General features: G+C 35.5%; 1 protein-coding gene across 1 annotated transcript in view; it reads left to right on the top strand.

The window, feature by feature from the left end:
- Oamb (Octopamine receptor in mushroom bodies) overlaps positions 1-17,377 on the top strand; it is a 692,882-nt gene that overhangs the window by 107,732 nt on the left and 567,773 nt on the right. The window contains exon 2 of the mRNA XM_074172398.1: positions 13,772-13,808. The gene's annotated coding sequence lies outside the window, so the exon portion shown is untranslated. The remainder of the gene's footprint in view (positions 1-13,771; positions 13,809-17,377) is intronic.

The following is a 17,377-nucleotide window of genomic DNA, read 5'->3' as shown; positions in this document are numbered from 1 at the left end:
CAAGTTTCATCTACAGTAATTATTCGGTGCCAAAACTTGGATTCATTACGCCTCAACTGCGCCAACAGAGCATTGAGAATGTCTATTCGGAAAAGTTTTTAGTCTAACCTGAGCAAACGCGGCACCCAACGCGCTGACAGCTTTTTTATGCCTAAATGTTGATTTAATATGTGACAAACACGTTCTTTCGACATATTCATAACCCCTCTGCTATCTCTCACTTCAATTCGGCAATTAATAAACTTTGGCGATGTTTTCGTTAGTAGTTCCAGTTTTTGAATGTCCCGAATGTCATCTCCCAAGCTCTTACGGCCACATTTAAATTCAGCTGCCCAAAATTTCACTGTAGTAAATGATGATGCAGTCTCCATACACATACTCCAACTCATCTTTGATTTATGAAGACATATTGCCTTTCAAAAACAAATATTTGATGACAGCTAGATTATCCATTCTCATCAAAACACTCACATTAAATGACTCGAAACCAGTTATGATAACAACTTCCATACAATCATTGTTGGTTTGAAAATTTACGGTTTACAACTCCAAAAACACTTACGCGAAAGTATTTGAATTTTCAAGTCTCTCTAAGATGAGCTCGCGAGTCAGCATTATTGAATTCAAAATTCAATACTCCACTCACTGTAGGTACTGTCATTGACCTTCATGTATTCGGTTCAATTGAGAAAATAATTTGTATGGAAATGATCACATGAATGGTCAAGTTCCCTGAAAGACATTGAACAAAAATCAATTTGCATCTCTTGAGAAGATTTCGTAGTAGCTCAATATATTCAAAGAGAAGCAAAACCATTTCCAATTACAATGGAGCGATTGTACTCAATATCGAAAGTGTGATCCACTTCACAAACAGATATCAATTTATCCGTGAAATCAATTTCAGGCATGACTAGGTTATTGAATATTCAGCTAATAATGAACCTTATGTTGTCGACTTAATGGCATACACTTCACATAATAGGTAACGAATTGATTAACATGTTTCGAGTAAATGCCCACCAGAAATTAATTAGAGTATTAACTAGATACCTTCAGTTAGAGACGTGATTCAATTGATCAGAACAGAATGAGAACTGAATAATTATGTCAAGATCAGATACCAAATACTTTACGAAAACTTGAAAGTTACTGAAGCATAGGTTTTTTATTCCAAAGAGCACTCTAAGTTTCTGATACGCCTTTGATGTTTCACCAACTCCATTTCTGCAATTCTTCCCAGGTCTGTTTTGAAGTGTAGAAAATAGATCTAGATCTTGTTCCTGAAAACGTGCATTGGCGGTTGATGTTTGAATTGAAAGACGGGAATTCTAAGATCATCAGCCAAAACTATACTTTATTACTGACTAGCGAGCCGTCTCGGCTATGCACGGGTGAAATGATGGTACTGAAGCGCGGTCTTTTACGCGTTATTTATAGGCGGTACCTGCCACCATCTGGCACCACCGCAACCGCTACATCAGTGCATTTCAAATCTGTAATATTCATTAAAATTATATGCTGTGAAGGGTCACAATGTACTTGAGTTACTTGATTGGATGAGGAAGAATGCTGGAGGATTTGAAATCGTTATTGTGAATTATTACTAGGAGATAGACATATAATACCATCGCGGACTCTCAATAAAGTCCAGATTCAAATCATCATAGGATATCATCCGGTAATTCCGTCCCAGATACTGATTTTTTCTGGACTCTGAGTATGTAATGCTCGTAATCGGTGAGAATTTTCCCTAGATCAGAATATATGATTCTGACATGGTCGTAAAGGGTGAAATTAGTTTCATCGGCATACGAGTTGGCAATGAATTTGTTTGGTCTAGGTTAGATTAGGTTAGGTCCAAAGTGAGTGGGTCTGTTCGATCCTCCACCGCAACCTGCAAGGGTTTATTGTGACTCACACATATTCACACTCGACCAAATAAACCCAGCTTCTTAACGAAGCCAATTAGTTTGTATTTTGAGTGGTCTTTTAGGTCAGATGGTAAGAGTACGGCTCTGCCGAACTCTAAAGACCTGATTCGGTCCCCAGCGGGGCAGGCACAAAGAATATGCTCTGTTAATGAGGTAGTCGGATAGTCAAGTTGCAAGATTCACACCTTGATACTCACGACAACCTTCCCATATGATGGTTTTTGCACGTCAGCTACACCTGACGATGCCTTAGATTCAGCCGTGCACTGCTTTTTCGCCTCTGGTTTTGATGAATCATCACTTGAGTGCAAATGTTTGCTAACCTGCTCATGAAGGGTTTGTTTCCCACCTGAGACAGACTCTGCGTATGCCGCAGCTCTCGCTCGTGCACTAAATTCACAGGGAGGTCAGTTGGACTCGTAAACTCAACATCCATCTCCTCTGTAGACTCGCTCCTGAACTAAATTTACAGAAAGGTCAGTTGAAGTTGTGAACTCGACATCCATCTCCTCTGTAGACTCGTTCCTGAACTAAATTCACAGGGTGGTCAGTTGGACTCGTAAACTCAACATCCATCTGATCTGTAGACTCGCTCCTGAACTAAATTCACAGAAAGGTCAGTTGAAGTTGTAAACTCCGACATCCATCTCCTCTGTAGACTCGTTTCAGAACTAAATTTACAGGGAGGTCAGTTGGACTCATAAACTCGACATCCATCTCCTCTGTAGACTCGCTCCTGAAATAAATTTACAGGGAGGTCAGTTGGAGTTGTTAACTCAACATCCATCTCCTCTGTAGACTCGCTCCTGAACTAAATTTACAGAAAGGTCAGTTGAAGTTGTAAACTCGACATCCATCTCCTCTGTAGACTCGTTCCAGAACTAAATTTACAGGGAGGTCAGTTGGACTCATAAATTCGACATCCGTCTCCTCTGTAGACTCGCTCCTGAATTAAATTTACAGGGAGGTCAGTTGGAGTTGTTAACTCAACATCCATCTCCTCTGTAGACTCGCTCCTGAACTAAATTTACAGAAAGGTCAGTTGAAGTTATAAACTCGACATCCATCTGATCTGTAGACTCGTTCCTGAAATAAATTTACAGGGAGGTCAGTTGGAGTTGTTAACTCAACATCCATCTCCTCTGTAGACTCGCTCCTGAACTAAATTTACAGAAAGGTCAGTTGAGAAGTTGTAAACTCGACATCCATCTCCTCTGTAGACTCGTTTCAGAACTAAATTTACAGGGAGGTCAGTTGGACTCATAAACTCGACATCCATCTCCTCTGTAGACTCGCTCCTGAATTAAATTTACAGGGAGGTCAGTTGGAGTTGTTAACTCAACATCCATCTCCTCTGTAGACTCGCTCCTGAACTAAATTTACAGAAAGGTCAGTTGAGAAGTTGTAAACTCGACATCCATCTCCTCTGTAGACTCGTTTCAGAACTAAATTTACAGGGAGGTCAGTTGGACTCATAAACTCGACATCCATCTCCTCTGTAGACTCGCTCCTGAATTAAATTTACAGGGAGGTCAGTTGGAATTGTTAACTCAACATCCATCTCCTCTGTAGACTCGCTCCTGAACTAAATTTACAGAAAGGTCAGTTGAAGTTGTAAACTCGACATCCATCTGATCTGTAGACTCGTTCCTGAAATAAATTTACAGGGAGGTCAGTTGGAGTCGTTAACTCGACATTCATCTCCTCTGTAGACTCGTTCCTGAACTAATTTCACAGGGAGGTCAGTTGGAGTCGTAAACTCGACATCCATCTCCTCTGTAGACTCGTTCCTGAACTAAATTCACAGGGTGGTCAGTTGGACTCGTAAACTCAACATCCATCTGATCTGTAGACTCGCTCCTGAACTAAATTTACAGAAAGGTCAGTTGAAGTTGTAAACTCGACATCCATCTCCTCTGTAGACTCGTTTCAGAACTAAATTCACAGGGAGGTCAGTTGGACTCATAAACTCGACATCCATCTCCTCTGTAGACTCGCTCCTGAATTTAATTTACAGGGAGGTCAGTTGGAGTTGTTAACTCAACATCCATCTCCTCTGTAGACTCGCTCCTGAACTAAATTCACAGAAAGGTCAGTTGAAGTTGTAAACTCGACATCCATCTCCTCTGTAGACTCGTTCCAGAACTAAATTTACAGGGAGGTCAGTTGGACTCATAAATTCGACATCCATCTCCTCTGTAGACTCGCTCCTGAATTAAATTTACAGGGAGGTCAGTTGGAGTTGTTAACTCAACATCCATCCCCTCTGTAGACTCGCTCCTGAACTAAATTTACAGAAAGGTCAGTTGAAGTTGTAAATTCGACATCCATCTGATCTGTAGACTCGTTCCTGAAATAAATTTACAGGGAGGTCAGTTGGAGTTGTTAACTCAACATCCATCTCCTCTGTAGACTCGCTCCTGAACTAAATTTACAGAAAGGTCAGTTGAGAAGTTGTAAACTCGACATCCATCTCCTCTGTAGACTCGTTTCAGAACTAAATTTACAGGGAGGTCAGTTGGACTCATAAACTCGACATCCATCTCCTCTGTAGACTCGCTCCTGAATTAAATTTACAGGGAGGTCAGTTGGAATTGTTAACTCAACATCCATCTCCTCTGTAGACTCGCTCCTGAACTAAATTTACAGAAAGGTCAGTTGAAGTTGTAAACTCGACATCCATCTGATCTGTAGACTCGTTCCTGAAATAAATTTACAGGGAGGTCAGTTGGAGTCGTTAACTCGACATCCATCTCCTCTGTAGACTCGCTCCTGAACTAAACTCACAGGGAGGTCAATTAGAGTCGTGAACTCGACATTCATCTCCTCTGTAGACCCGCTCCTGAATTAAATTTACAGGGAGGTCAGTTGAAGTTGTAAACTCGACATCCATCTCCTCTGTAGACTCGCTCCTGAACTAAATTTACAGAAAGGTCAGTTGAAGTTGTAAACTCGACATCAGTCTCCTCTCTAGATGCGTTCCTGAACTGAATTTACAGGGAGGTCAGTTGGACTCGTAAACTCGACATCCATCTCCTCTGTAGACTTGCTCCTGAATTAAATTTACAGGGAGGTCAGTTGGAGTCGGTAACTCAACATCCATCTCCTCTGTAGACTCGCTCCTGAACTAAACTTACAGGGAGGTCAATGGGAGTCGTAAACTCGACATCCATCTCCTCTGAAGACTCGCTCCTGAATTAAATTTACAGGGAGGTCAGTTGGAGTCGTTAACTCAACATCCATCTCCTCTGTAGACTCGCTCCTGAACTAAACTTACAGGGAGGTCATTCGGAGTCGTAAACTCGAAATCCATCTCCTCTGTAGACTCGCTTCTGATATAAGTTTACAAGAAGGTCAGTTGGAGTCGTAAGCTCGACATCCATCTCCTCTATAGACTAAGTGTCGGAAAAAAAATTTAAGTTTACTCTGTCCATAAAAGTCACACGAGTAGTTAGGAAAAGAAGGTCAATCATGACAGAGCCCTGCATTACGGTGACAAGTCGATGCTTCGACGAGAGGGTGCCTGGTATCTCGAAGGTTCCGTAAAGACAGCTGATAGGCTCAGTGTTATTCATCCTCTCGGCATGGATACTCACACCTTAGGATTAGGCCATTGTTGGGATGTCATTCAGTTAGGGAATAACATAACCACAAGTGATTCTGTCATTCCCGTATTCAGCGGGGCTACGTGGAAGCAGGCATCCGATGGCCGGTTTGCTCAACCGCCACATCCCAAACTAATGCACTCGCCGAAAACAGCATGCACAGTAGTTCAGGCAGTGAAAGATGAACAAGGACAGCCAACCCGCCTATTCTGGTCTAATTTTCTCATCGTTTTCTTACAGAATTCAATATTGCTGTAGGATCATCTCCTCATAACACTGTTTTCGAGTTAAATATGTAGTCTTTGAGTTTCGTACAGCTCTGTAGTTATTTTTATAACTCATATTATTATTGGTTGCAATTTGCCTAACAGAAACTTTGAGTGGTGGAACATTCCATGTGAGTAAATGTATTCTCAGAAATGGAAATTGACTTGCTCAAACAGCAATCTACGATACTGATCAGATAAAAAAATAAAATCGTTAGGCGTAGCGTAACCTGGGTAAATATGTAAATACTACGCCCAACGACTTTATAAATTTTTTTCAATCTAATCTAAGGAGAGTGGTGTGGTGACTATTATCTAGAACCTTCCGAAATATTTTTTTGTTTTTATTACATTATATACACTTGAAAAGTAATTATGGACGAATTGAGTGTTTTTTCTTATAATGTTATCCGTATTTGCTACTGAAAAGCCGATAAGGCAAGTGTTTTACTGCGAAACATGAAATGTACAGCAGTGAGGATGACAGTATTCCATGTCAATGAAATTTTACTTCTTTCATTAATTATATTTTGTAGGAATCCCTTGAATGTGATCTGTTTCGATCCAATACGAATGTTGAGATACAAACGGAATAGAGAAAAGTGTTTTTCGTATAATTCAGCGTTCATATAAAAGAATTTGTTTCGAACGTATTTTCCATTAAGTCGAAAGTTACTCATCCACAATCGTCTGCGAGTGATAACTCTACGTCACGACGTTTCGATTGTTAGTATCCACCGAAACACGTGTTTTCGGGTGATACTAACAATCGAAATGTCGTGACGTAACTTGGTTTGGAATATTTCAATTTTCAATTTCCATTTCAGATAATAATATTTTTATTTTTTTAATTTTCAGCTTATATTAATATTTTTATTTTTTATTTTTTTTTATCGTTGCTTGTATGTTATTTCTTTGTAATTTCAATTTTTTGTTTAATAAAATTGTTATTTTTTCGTTTAATCTGTTTAATTTTTTACAGATTATTTCAGGGATTTCAAATCAATTTATATTATATTAGACAATGGAAGTCCGAACTGATGAAATGTTCAAATGCTGTTCTTCAGGTTCTATTGCAATTTCAATGCAAATTATCTTATAAAATTAGAGTTTTTTTCACATCTTGCAAAAAATATCACAGCTGATACTATTCGATTACAGCATTTATTGCCAACATTCACTCACAACGATACTTGTAAACCAATCAAATTTCAATTAAATATTCTTTTCGATCAACATAAAAATACTTTTCAGATCTAGCTTGTTTCGGATTATTTAAATGATAGTATATGCATTTCTACTCTAATAGAATTTACATCAAAGTACTTCAAATTATCTGTAGTTTTTATGAAAAGTTTTGTTGTGAAATAATTTTGAACTTTTTTCATATTCAATCAAGTCATTTTTGATGACTCATCAATAGACATCACATAGATTATCATTTATTTGAATTGTAAGTTTCATTTTTCAAATGTACCAGAAACGTGAACAAAAGGTATTATATTAGTTGACAGTAAATGAATGTTTCTTCTCGAATCACATGTAATATTATATGTATAAATACTTATCAGAAAATGCTGAGATTGACGATAGTTTCTACAGAATGGAGCAAAATGAAAATTACCACCATAGAAACTCACGAAACAATTTTAAAACTCAAAGGATCCGCATATATTCTTTTAGCAGGCAACGAATATATTCCAAATAGTTCTGTGGAAATGGATCGTACCTTGTTACCATTTCTAAGAAGAGATGTTGAAAACGGAAATATGAACCTTAACTGAATTCTTAAAAAAATTCAGTGAATGTATTCATGTAGACTATCGCATATCACATCTGGCGTATGTTACAATTTGAGGCGAAAGTTCTAAAGTGAATTCCATGCTTTGAAAACGGAAAAATATTGTTTTCCGAAACGTCGACCACTGAAGAAAGCCAAGTGTAAATACTTATTTTTTTTAACGGATTTTTCTAATTTGTAGGCAAATTTTATAAAACCGGCAAATTACCGACTAATTGGACTCTTCAGTGGTTTATATTACGCAGCTACTTTTTGGGGTGAACTTTTCAGTTTGCCCTTCATTACACTTCAGGAGATAATCTATTGATTTATTGATTTTCGAATAACTTCTTTCATTGATGGTGTGGTGTGAAACTTTGTATGCTTTTCAAATAAATATCGAATATGAAATAATATTTTTGAAATATTTGATTTATGTTTGGGGTGAAAATACATATTGAAACAAACAGTCACGTTTATAAAAGGGAAATCGGAAATACCTGAATTAGAAGTTTCTTCTCGTTAAAGGTTTCAAAGAAAAGGTATGAGTTTTTGCCAGTTTTTTCTTCAGGAGTTGTGAGTTTACAATACTTCGATGAGAACGATTGAATGAATTTCAAGCAATGTTTAACGTTATCGGATTATATAAACATCCATGAAAGTATACAGTTATCAATCGGGGTGAAAATTGAGGATAAATTTATCAGATATATTTTTCATACTTTTACCAATATTTTATCTATAGTCCGTTCATAATTTGTCGATAGCACAAAATGAGGGCCCAAGTCATAAAACGGTCGTAAAACTCGTAAAATCATAGGCGGAGGTTCCTGAGGTGTTTATTCATTGAATATAAAGCTTCAGTTTATATTCGAAACTTGCCTTGAAAGGGTGAAGTTGTTACGAACGAAAATAATTTTTGGTTTAGTACATTTTTTAATAGCATTTAATTTACGGCTCGTTGGTGTTTCGGCGTTTACGGCAGTAATTAACGTCTCTAATATTTATTTTGCGAATTTTGTGCAGTGCGTGAGTAACTTTTTTTCATATTCCTACAAACATATACGTACCTTTCGTTCCTGCTTGTTTTGTTTGATTGCTTGCGATGGCTTTGTCATCATCATCAACATCATCAAGTTTTACACCGGTACTGTTGCGTACAGTCAGTAAGTCTGTCTATTCACCAAGAGAGAAGACTATTGTTTTGAACGTTCACGATGCTCTGGTTTCTCAGAATCCCACAAACACTGTTCAGAACATAATCAAGAGTTGTGCCAACATGACGGGCGTAGGGGAGTCAACAATATATAGGTTCCTATCAGAAAGAAAAAAAAAAGGTATAGCTAACCCAAATATAAACGAATACTTAAAGAGGGGGAGAAAATCTATTGAAATTGATGAATTTACCAAAAATGGTATTCGAAGGAAAATTCACGAATTTTTTTACAAAAAAGAAATACCTAACTTAAACAAAATTTTACAAGAAGTTACAGACGACCCGGATTTGCCTCATGTCGGACGAACCAAATTGTGGCAAGTTTTAAAAGAATTAAATTTCCGGTGGGAGAAATCAGACCGAAAATCACTTTTGATTGACCGGAGAAGAAAGTATCTAAGATCTATACGAAAATTTCGGGCTGAAGGAAGGCCAATTTACTATCAGGACGAAACGTGGGTAAACGCAGGTCATACTCTCACAAAAATTTGGACAGATAAAAATATATCAAGCTCCAGGCAAGCCTTTATGGAAGGTTGGTCTATTGGTATTTCCCCACCTTCTGGTAAAGGCAGTAGATTAATAGTTTCTCACATTGGCGGTGAAAAAGGATTTGCTAAGCATGGTTTGTTGGAATTTGAATCCAAAAGCACAAAAGACTATCACGAGGAGATGACAGCTGATGTTTTCGAAAAGTATTTTGAGCAGATGATTGAACATATACCACCAAACTCAATTATAGTATTAGATAATGCACCTTATCATTCACGATTAGTTGAAAGACTTCCAACGACTGCGTGGAAGAAACAGGGTATCATTGACTGGCTGCGGAATAAGTCCCTGCCTTACGAAGATGGAATGGTTAAAGCAGAACTTTTAAAAATTGCCCGGCAACACAAATCTAAGTTCAAGAAATACGTGGTTGACAAAATGGCGGAAAAACGAAACATCACAGTCCTTAGACTTTCACCCTATCACTGCGAATTAAATCCAATTGAACTCATTTGGGCACAAATGAAAAGCTATGTGGCTAGAAAAAATACGTCATATAAAATACAAGCTGTACGTGAATTGTTATATGAGTCTTTACAACATATTACAGAACAAAATTGGCGAGATGCAGTAAGACATGCAATAGAAGAAGAACAAAAAATGTGGGATCTTGACAATATAATTGATGCGACTGTAGAGACACAACCGCTAATTATTAACCTGCAAGACGACTCGGATTCCGAAGATGATCCTGTTTATTTTGAATTTGAATAGTTTTGTGAGTAATCGTAGTTTATATCATTTAAAAATAGGTATTAATTAAATAAATGTATCTTTTACAAATTGCAAGTAACTATTTTTGAATAAAATAAAGAAATTTTTTTAAAATAAAAATACAGTTTACAGTACCTACAGTTTAAGAATATTAATATATTTATTTATTTAAAGTAACTAATGTTTTAATCATATACTCTACGACACTGGTCACTCATTTCCACTCAAAATACCTACATAATCGGATTAAAAGTTTTATAGCTGTATTGTATTTCTTCAGATACAAGGTGGGTTAGTCGAAAACATCTTAAACTGCCAGTTTTAGTTTGGTTTTTGTTATTATATTATATTAGCTGTCCTCTCTGTATTTCAGTTCTCTAATGAGGGTCAAACTTGCAGTGAGCTATCAACAAATTATGAACGGACTATACTTGTGATGCACTGTTTGGAACCTTTGGTGTAGTGATAAATATTACTGGAGTTTTATCCTAACACCAAACCGTTATTCCAACAGAGAAATATTAAACTTTGAAATCTTCCTTTTGAAGATGATCACTTGGTGATCGAAACACGTGTCGAGGTGTTGAAATGAAGGTTTGTTATTGGGATAAAACTCCAGTAATATTCACTATTCGATCTGTTTTGAAAATGGGTATCATTTTTGATGGTTCATATCTTTTGTCGAAAAAAAACATCGTTTCTCAAAACAAATTTCCGACGTTTTTACTCCATGGAGAACCGTAGGTTCTTTTTTCAAGGCAAAGAATAATTATCAATAATCAACAATAATCAACAGATAATCCTCAGAAACATTCAATTCTCAAAATATTCCTCTGATATTTTCATCTAGGAACATGGGTTTTTCCACGGCTCTTGAATATTTCAGACATATTTCGTTCTATTTCATCAATTTATTTAGAGCACCAAGATTTGATGTTCGATAAACTCGTTGTCGATACAATATCCGAAAGCGTCCTATGAATTGAAACACTTTTTCACACTGGAAGAAAATGAAATTCGATGATGAAAGCCATTGCACACACAAAATATCATATCAGTGTGGAATAATTATATTATTTCGCACTCCATCTCATCGTCAATGCTCTTAGTGAAATGGAACTTTTATATATTTTCATTTGCATTTGTGAATACTATGTATACCTAGGTACACAACCAGTATGATATTTCTTAGTAGATATTAGAAGTTTGGACTCTCAATTTCTAAGAAATATTGAAACAATATACCTTGTTTCTGTGGAAGATGTTATATAGGGGAAATTTCAAGACCCCTAGATGTGAGAGACAATGAACATCGTGAATGAGTTAGGAGAACACAGATAACAGGATCGGGGATTGTGGAGCATATTCTAACATCATTTGGTGATCACGCTATGAAATGGAATGATTCACCAGAGAAGCACATGAGATAATTTGAAAACTTATAGAATCCGCATATGTTCTTCGAGCGGATAACAGGTGTATTTCAAATAGCTCTGTGGATTAACGAGGTCTTACCTTTTAACGTGTGATTCCTAACACGGAAAACACCAACAAAAAGAAAACAGCCTGTTCTAGATTCAAAAAGAGTTAAAACTGAAAAAGGACAAAATTTTATGGAAAGAAGGAATACAGATAGATCAAGCAAGAAGCAGAAAAACAAAAAAGCTAAAGAATCATGGGTATGTAAAATATCTGAGGATGATCATGTAAAAATGATCTAGTGTATGAAATGTAAAGGTTGGATACATGATCTATGTGCCGGTGTTGGAAACAAAATAAGGAAATATGTTTGTGATATCTGTATTCAATCATAATAGTTTTTTAAGTAATAACTACTATTTTTGAGAGACTATAATTTCATATTTGTTTTGTTGTTTTGTTTTTCGAAGATTATAATATGATTTGATTTTCTGTGTTTTTTAGTTAATAATTCAGTTTCAAATTTGGAAACCATTATTAACCAAAAAAAGTTATTCTTTGTCTGATTGTAATTTTCAGTTATTCTTGTGATCTCTGTTTATAAAGGATTATTAATTAAAGTTCATTTAATGTTGACAAAAAATGTTTTCTGAGTACGACTAAGGCTGTAGGAGGTACAAGTTAGGCAATTAGGCGCCTTAATCGTACCCATGGCACATTTTTGAAAAGCGCTAAAATACCTGTTTTGATAAATATAAGTTTATGTTTTTATGATTCTTAGTTGAGAGGTAACTAAATGAAGATTCGGTAATTGCAGTAGATTTTGTTTTATTTCAATTGCACTTATTGTTTCAGTAATATTTCCTTAAGGGGTACGACTTCACTTATTGGAGAAGAATTGTCATCATCACATAGTAACTTAAAATTATCAACTGTTCAAATCGGTCATGATACACGAATCAATTAGGAACGACGACAATTTTACCTCTTAGGATGATCTGAGTATTCAGTTGTGGGACGAACCAGGTTGGAAAATTAGGTTCATATCCCTCAAAATATTGCTACAATACGTGTGTTGCTTGTGAAGAAATTGAACAACACGTTTGCGAAATGAAAAGTATATATGAAACTTCTGGCCCACAGTTGAATCATCTGAACACTGTTGTGACTTTCGAACTGTAAAATTTTTTGTATTCTCATTTTGAATCAAATCGGCATCATCAGATGTTCTGAATGATTACGAAATCGCATGAATGCTATTTATACGATTTGGAATATTGCTAAAATATGCTATATAATATATTCGAAGAAAATGAACTGATTTTGCGATCGGATCACTATTTTTATATTCACAAAGGTTCAAATTGCTAGAAATTTTGATTTCATCGGTTTTTTTGCACAGTTATGTTACCCAATCTCATTTTTATTAAAATATTCATTATATTATTGAAATATAATGATTGAAAAGTGGAAACAATACAAGCAGGGCCGTCGTCATGGGAGTGACGAGGGGAGCCTCCCCTCCTGCTTTTTCGACTTGGGAAAAAGTTGGGAAATTTTGGGCCGTGAAGAAAGAAAAAAATAATATTAAAAACAATAATGAAAATAAAAAAAATAAAAATGAGAGAAAATAAAGGGAGAGGTAAAAAGAAAAGGGAAAGAACCGGGAGAAGGTTGGGATTTTCCAACATGCATAACTTGGAGATCCCATACTTCGAAATTCTGAGTTGTTTGAAAACTTTAAAAAAGTTCAGATTCTCCCAAGTAAGAGAACACTACTGAACAGTCCACAAATTTTGACGTGACAATTTCTCAAAATTTCCAACTTTTCGCTGTTTTTTCGACTTGGAAAAGTTGTGAAATTTCGGGCCGTGAAAATTGAAAAAATAATAGTAGAAAACAATAATCACAATATTATTCAAGAATTGTTTCTTTTCATTTGTATTGAATATTCCTATACATGGTGGATATGGTGGAAGACCAAGGACCTTGATCCAAAGTAGAATAATTTTCATTATTATTTTTTATCATTACCAAAATTTATTTTTGTTTGTGCACACCCCAACTGGCATAAGCATTCAGCCAATCTTTAGATAGCTAAGTAAAAAAATCAATATATCATAGTAGTAACTAATCCCTCGGTTTTAATTTTTTCGAAAGTTAGTAAATTTTGCTGGGTGGGTTGGGATAATTTGGATTCCCCCCCCCGGTATTTCTTTTCGCTACGGCCCTGAATACTAATCAATATTTTTTTAAGTCTCTAATGATTTTTTTGTTGTTTTCAGTTCCTATTTCCACCGATGCTATATCAGAAATGAAATGGTAAGTTTTTTACAAAATGAATAATTTTCTCTCAGTTTCAAAAAAAATTTTTTCATGAATGAAAAGATAAATAGAGCACCAAAGAAAAAGCTTGTATTCTGTATGGGATAATATCATTTTGTATGCAATTGTTTATATCCTCATATCACTGGCAGGCGCAGAATATAGGAGGACTATTGAAATATTTTCAAATTTGCTACACTTGATCATGGAAAAGTTCAAAGGTGTCAACTGTCGATTTCGTTTCAATACACCGACAAGTTTTCGACAATTTTTTCAGATAGGGAACTGAAACTAGTTCAAAAGGATATTAAACAAGGGCTACTCAAATTGTATTACCTGATGTGTTCAAAACTTCAAGTTTTCTTCTTGACAGCAGGCACTATCTATGATTTTGACAAATTTAGGATCGAGAACTATATCATTGGTATTAGCGAACGGAATCGATTTCAGTCAACATGGAGCCTAACAAAAATATATTTACAAACAAACCAAACCTGAATCGAGGAAAAAATGTGTGAACTCGCTGAATGGAAATACATCAACTGTTGAAGTTTGGATGGATATGATATGCATAATAACCATAATAGATTGCTGACTCACTAGTCGCTAACTCACTCTATTTATCGAAATGAGAAATACCGTAGAATGAGAACCATTCTTGGTAGATGATGACCGTTTGAATGTTGCCTCAACTATGAACGGATTAAAAGACGATTGATCTGAAGTGAAAATAATAATAATAATATGCTTTATTGCCCAAAGAAAAATAGGTCTTATTGACAAAGCTGTAAATTTCCATCAGACATCATAAACATTAGCATCATATATATATATATATATATATATATATATATATATATATATATATATATATATATATATATATATATTAGCATCATATATATATATATATATTTTATATATATACCAGGTGTCCCACATTTTATGTGACAGGCAATATCTGGTTTGTTGAAGGAGATACTCAAAAATGTTTCATACAAAAGTTTTAGGAGTTCATGAGAGCTATATTTTGATATAATTTTTAAATATACAGGGTGTTTGGTGTAGGTGCTACAGACCAAAATTCCATTTTTTAAAATAGAACGCCCTGTATATCATTATATATTCAGATGCTACGTTAAATTCTGATATCATTTCATGTTCGATTTTTGAAATTCGGTTACGGCGTTGTTGAGTTATTGCTTAAAATGAAAAGTCTTGAGAACGACTATTATTTTTAAAAATATCTCATACAATTATTCTCTCTGCATCAGATCACATGAAAATTAGTCAAAATTTTGGGTGTTCGAAGTAATGGTTTCAATTTTGAGTTGTGGAATTCAGTCAGGAATCATTTTGAATATGAAACAATTGCGAAATTGAAAGAGGTGTATTCGAAAACATATCTTTAATTAATAACAATAGCAAATTTTGTGGAGCGATTCATCGCTCCACAAAATTTGACTGAATATGTTAGGACTTTCATGTAATATTACCTGAATACAAGCAATGAATTCAAGTCTTCGTTCAAAGTCCGTGGGTTTCAAACCTTGTACCAACTGAATTTTGAATGGGTGGTATTTATTTTCTTTCAGAATTCTCTGTACATTAGATTTACTCACACCGACTTCTTCTTCAAGAGTACGGATAGAAACAGAAACACATTGATCTCTAAATCTTCAGTTCTAACAGATCTCGTATGATGACGATGCTATACAGGGTGTTTGGTGTAGGTGCTACAGACCAAAATTCCATTTTTTAAAATAAAACGCCCTGTATATCATTACATATTCAGATGCTACGTTAAACTCTGATATCATTTCATGTTTGGTTTTTGAAATTCGGTTACGGCGTTGTTGAGTTATTGCACTTTTCCTTAAATATAAAGTTTCAAAAAAACTTATTTACTCGTACACGAATCCAGTCTATATCTTTTATTAAATTGAACTAGACTACTACTGAATACAAATCATTATTCTCACCTCTACGATTCGATATCGATATCAGTTGAATATAATATTGAAATTCTTGAGAATGTGACTAACTTGAGGGTGAATTGCTTTATATTGCACAATTTCATCAAGTAGCTTATGCTTGTTGATGCCATAGTAACAAATGTTGTTGAATTGTATCTACTTGTCAGTTCAATTCAGTGATTCTTTGCAAAACAGTAACTGTGTTCTTTGTGCGAAAACTCCAGTATGCCTTTCGCGTTTAGTCCAAGTGATTGCATTGATATGTTAATTTTTGGGGAATGTCAGAAAAACTGCCGTCAAGCACAACGTCTATACCAAGAACGTTTTCCAGACAGACCCATTCCGTCACGAATGACTTTTTCGAGAGTTGTAGAAAAATTGCGAACTGGGTCATTTCCTTCTACTATAAAGCATCGTCATCATACGAGATCTGTTAGAACTGAAGATTTAAAGATCAATGTGTTGGCTTATATTATTATTCATCCACATGTTTCTATCCGTACTCTTGCAGAAGAAGTCGGTGTGAGTAAATCTAATGTACAGAGAATTCTGAAAGAAAATAAATACCACCCATTCAAAATTCAGTTGGTACAAGGTTTGAAACCCACGGACTTTGAACGACGACTTGAATTCATTGCTTGTATTCAGGTAATATTACATGACATATTCAGTCAAATTTTGTGGAGCGATGAATCGCGATTCCATAATAATGGAGTTGTTAATCGACATAACAGTCAGTATTGGTCTCAAGAAAATCCCCACTGGGTCCGCGAAAGTAATTTTCAAACTACTTGGGGTATTAATGTATGGTGTGGATTGTTCAATGGCCACATCATAGGACCTTACTTTTTCAATGAAAATCTCAATGGATTGCGATATTTACATTTTCTAGAAAATGATTTGATCCAGTTGATGGAAGATATTCCCATAGCAGAACGACAAGGAATTTGGTGGCAACAAGATGGTACTCCTCCTCACAATTCACAGGTTGTTACTGAATATCTGGATAGAACGTACCCAAATAGATGGATAGGTAATAAGGGTCCAATTCGGTGGCCAGCTCGTTCCCCATATTTATCACCGCTTGATTTTTTCCTATGGGGTTATTTAAAAGGTATTGTTTTCACTACTCCCCCTTTCAATGTGGATGATCTGAAAATGAAAAGTCGACTAGCGTGCAGTGATATTACGCCTGATATTATAAGAGCGACTTGTACGAGAGAAGTGATTCGACGTTTCGAAGCCTGTATAATATCTAATGGGCATCACTTTGAACAATTTTTATGACTTATTTCTAGGTACCTACCATTCTTATGAAATGATATCAAGTTATATCATTTACATTGTTATTAATTAAAGATTTGTTTTCCAATACACCTCTTTCAATTTCGCAATTGTTTCATATTCAAAATGATTCCTGACTGAATTCCACAACTCAAAATTGAAACCATTACTTCGAACACCCAAAATTTTGGCTAATTTTCATGTGATCTGATGCAGAGAGAATAATTGTATGAGATATTTTTAAAAATAATAGTCGTTCTCAAGACTTTTCATTTTAAGCAATAACTCAACAACGCCGTAACCGAA

The sequence above is a fragment of the Leptinotarsa decemlineata genome, unplaced genomic scaffold (genome assembly GCF_025532065.1).
Source record: "Leptinotarsa decemlineata unplaced genomic scaffold, Ldec_3_MD MMD2_tig00000090_RagTag_RagTag, whole genome shotgun sequence".
NCBI lineage: Eukaryota > Metazoa > Arthropoda > Insecta > Coleoptera > Chrysomelidae > Leptinotarsa > Leptinotarsa decemlineata.
Note: the sequence above shows the minus strand (reverse complement) of the source record. Positions and strands in the feature narration are given on the sequence as shown.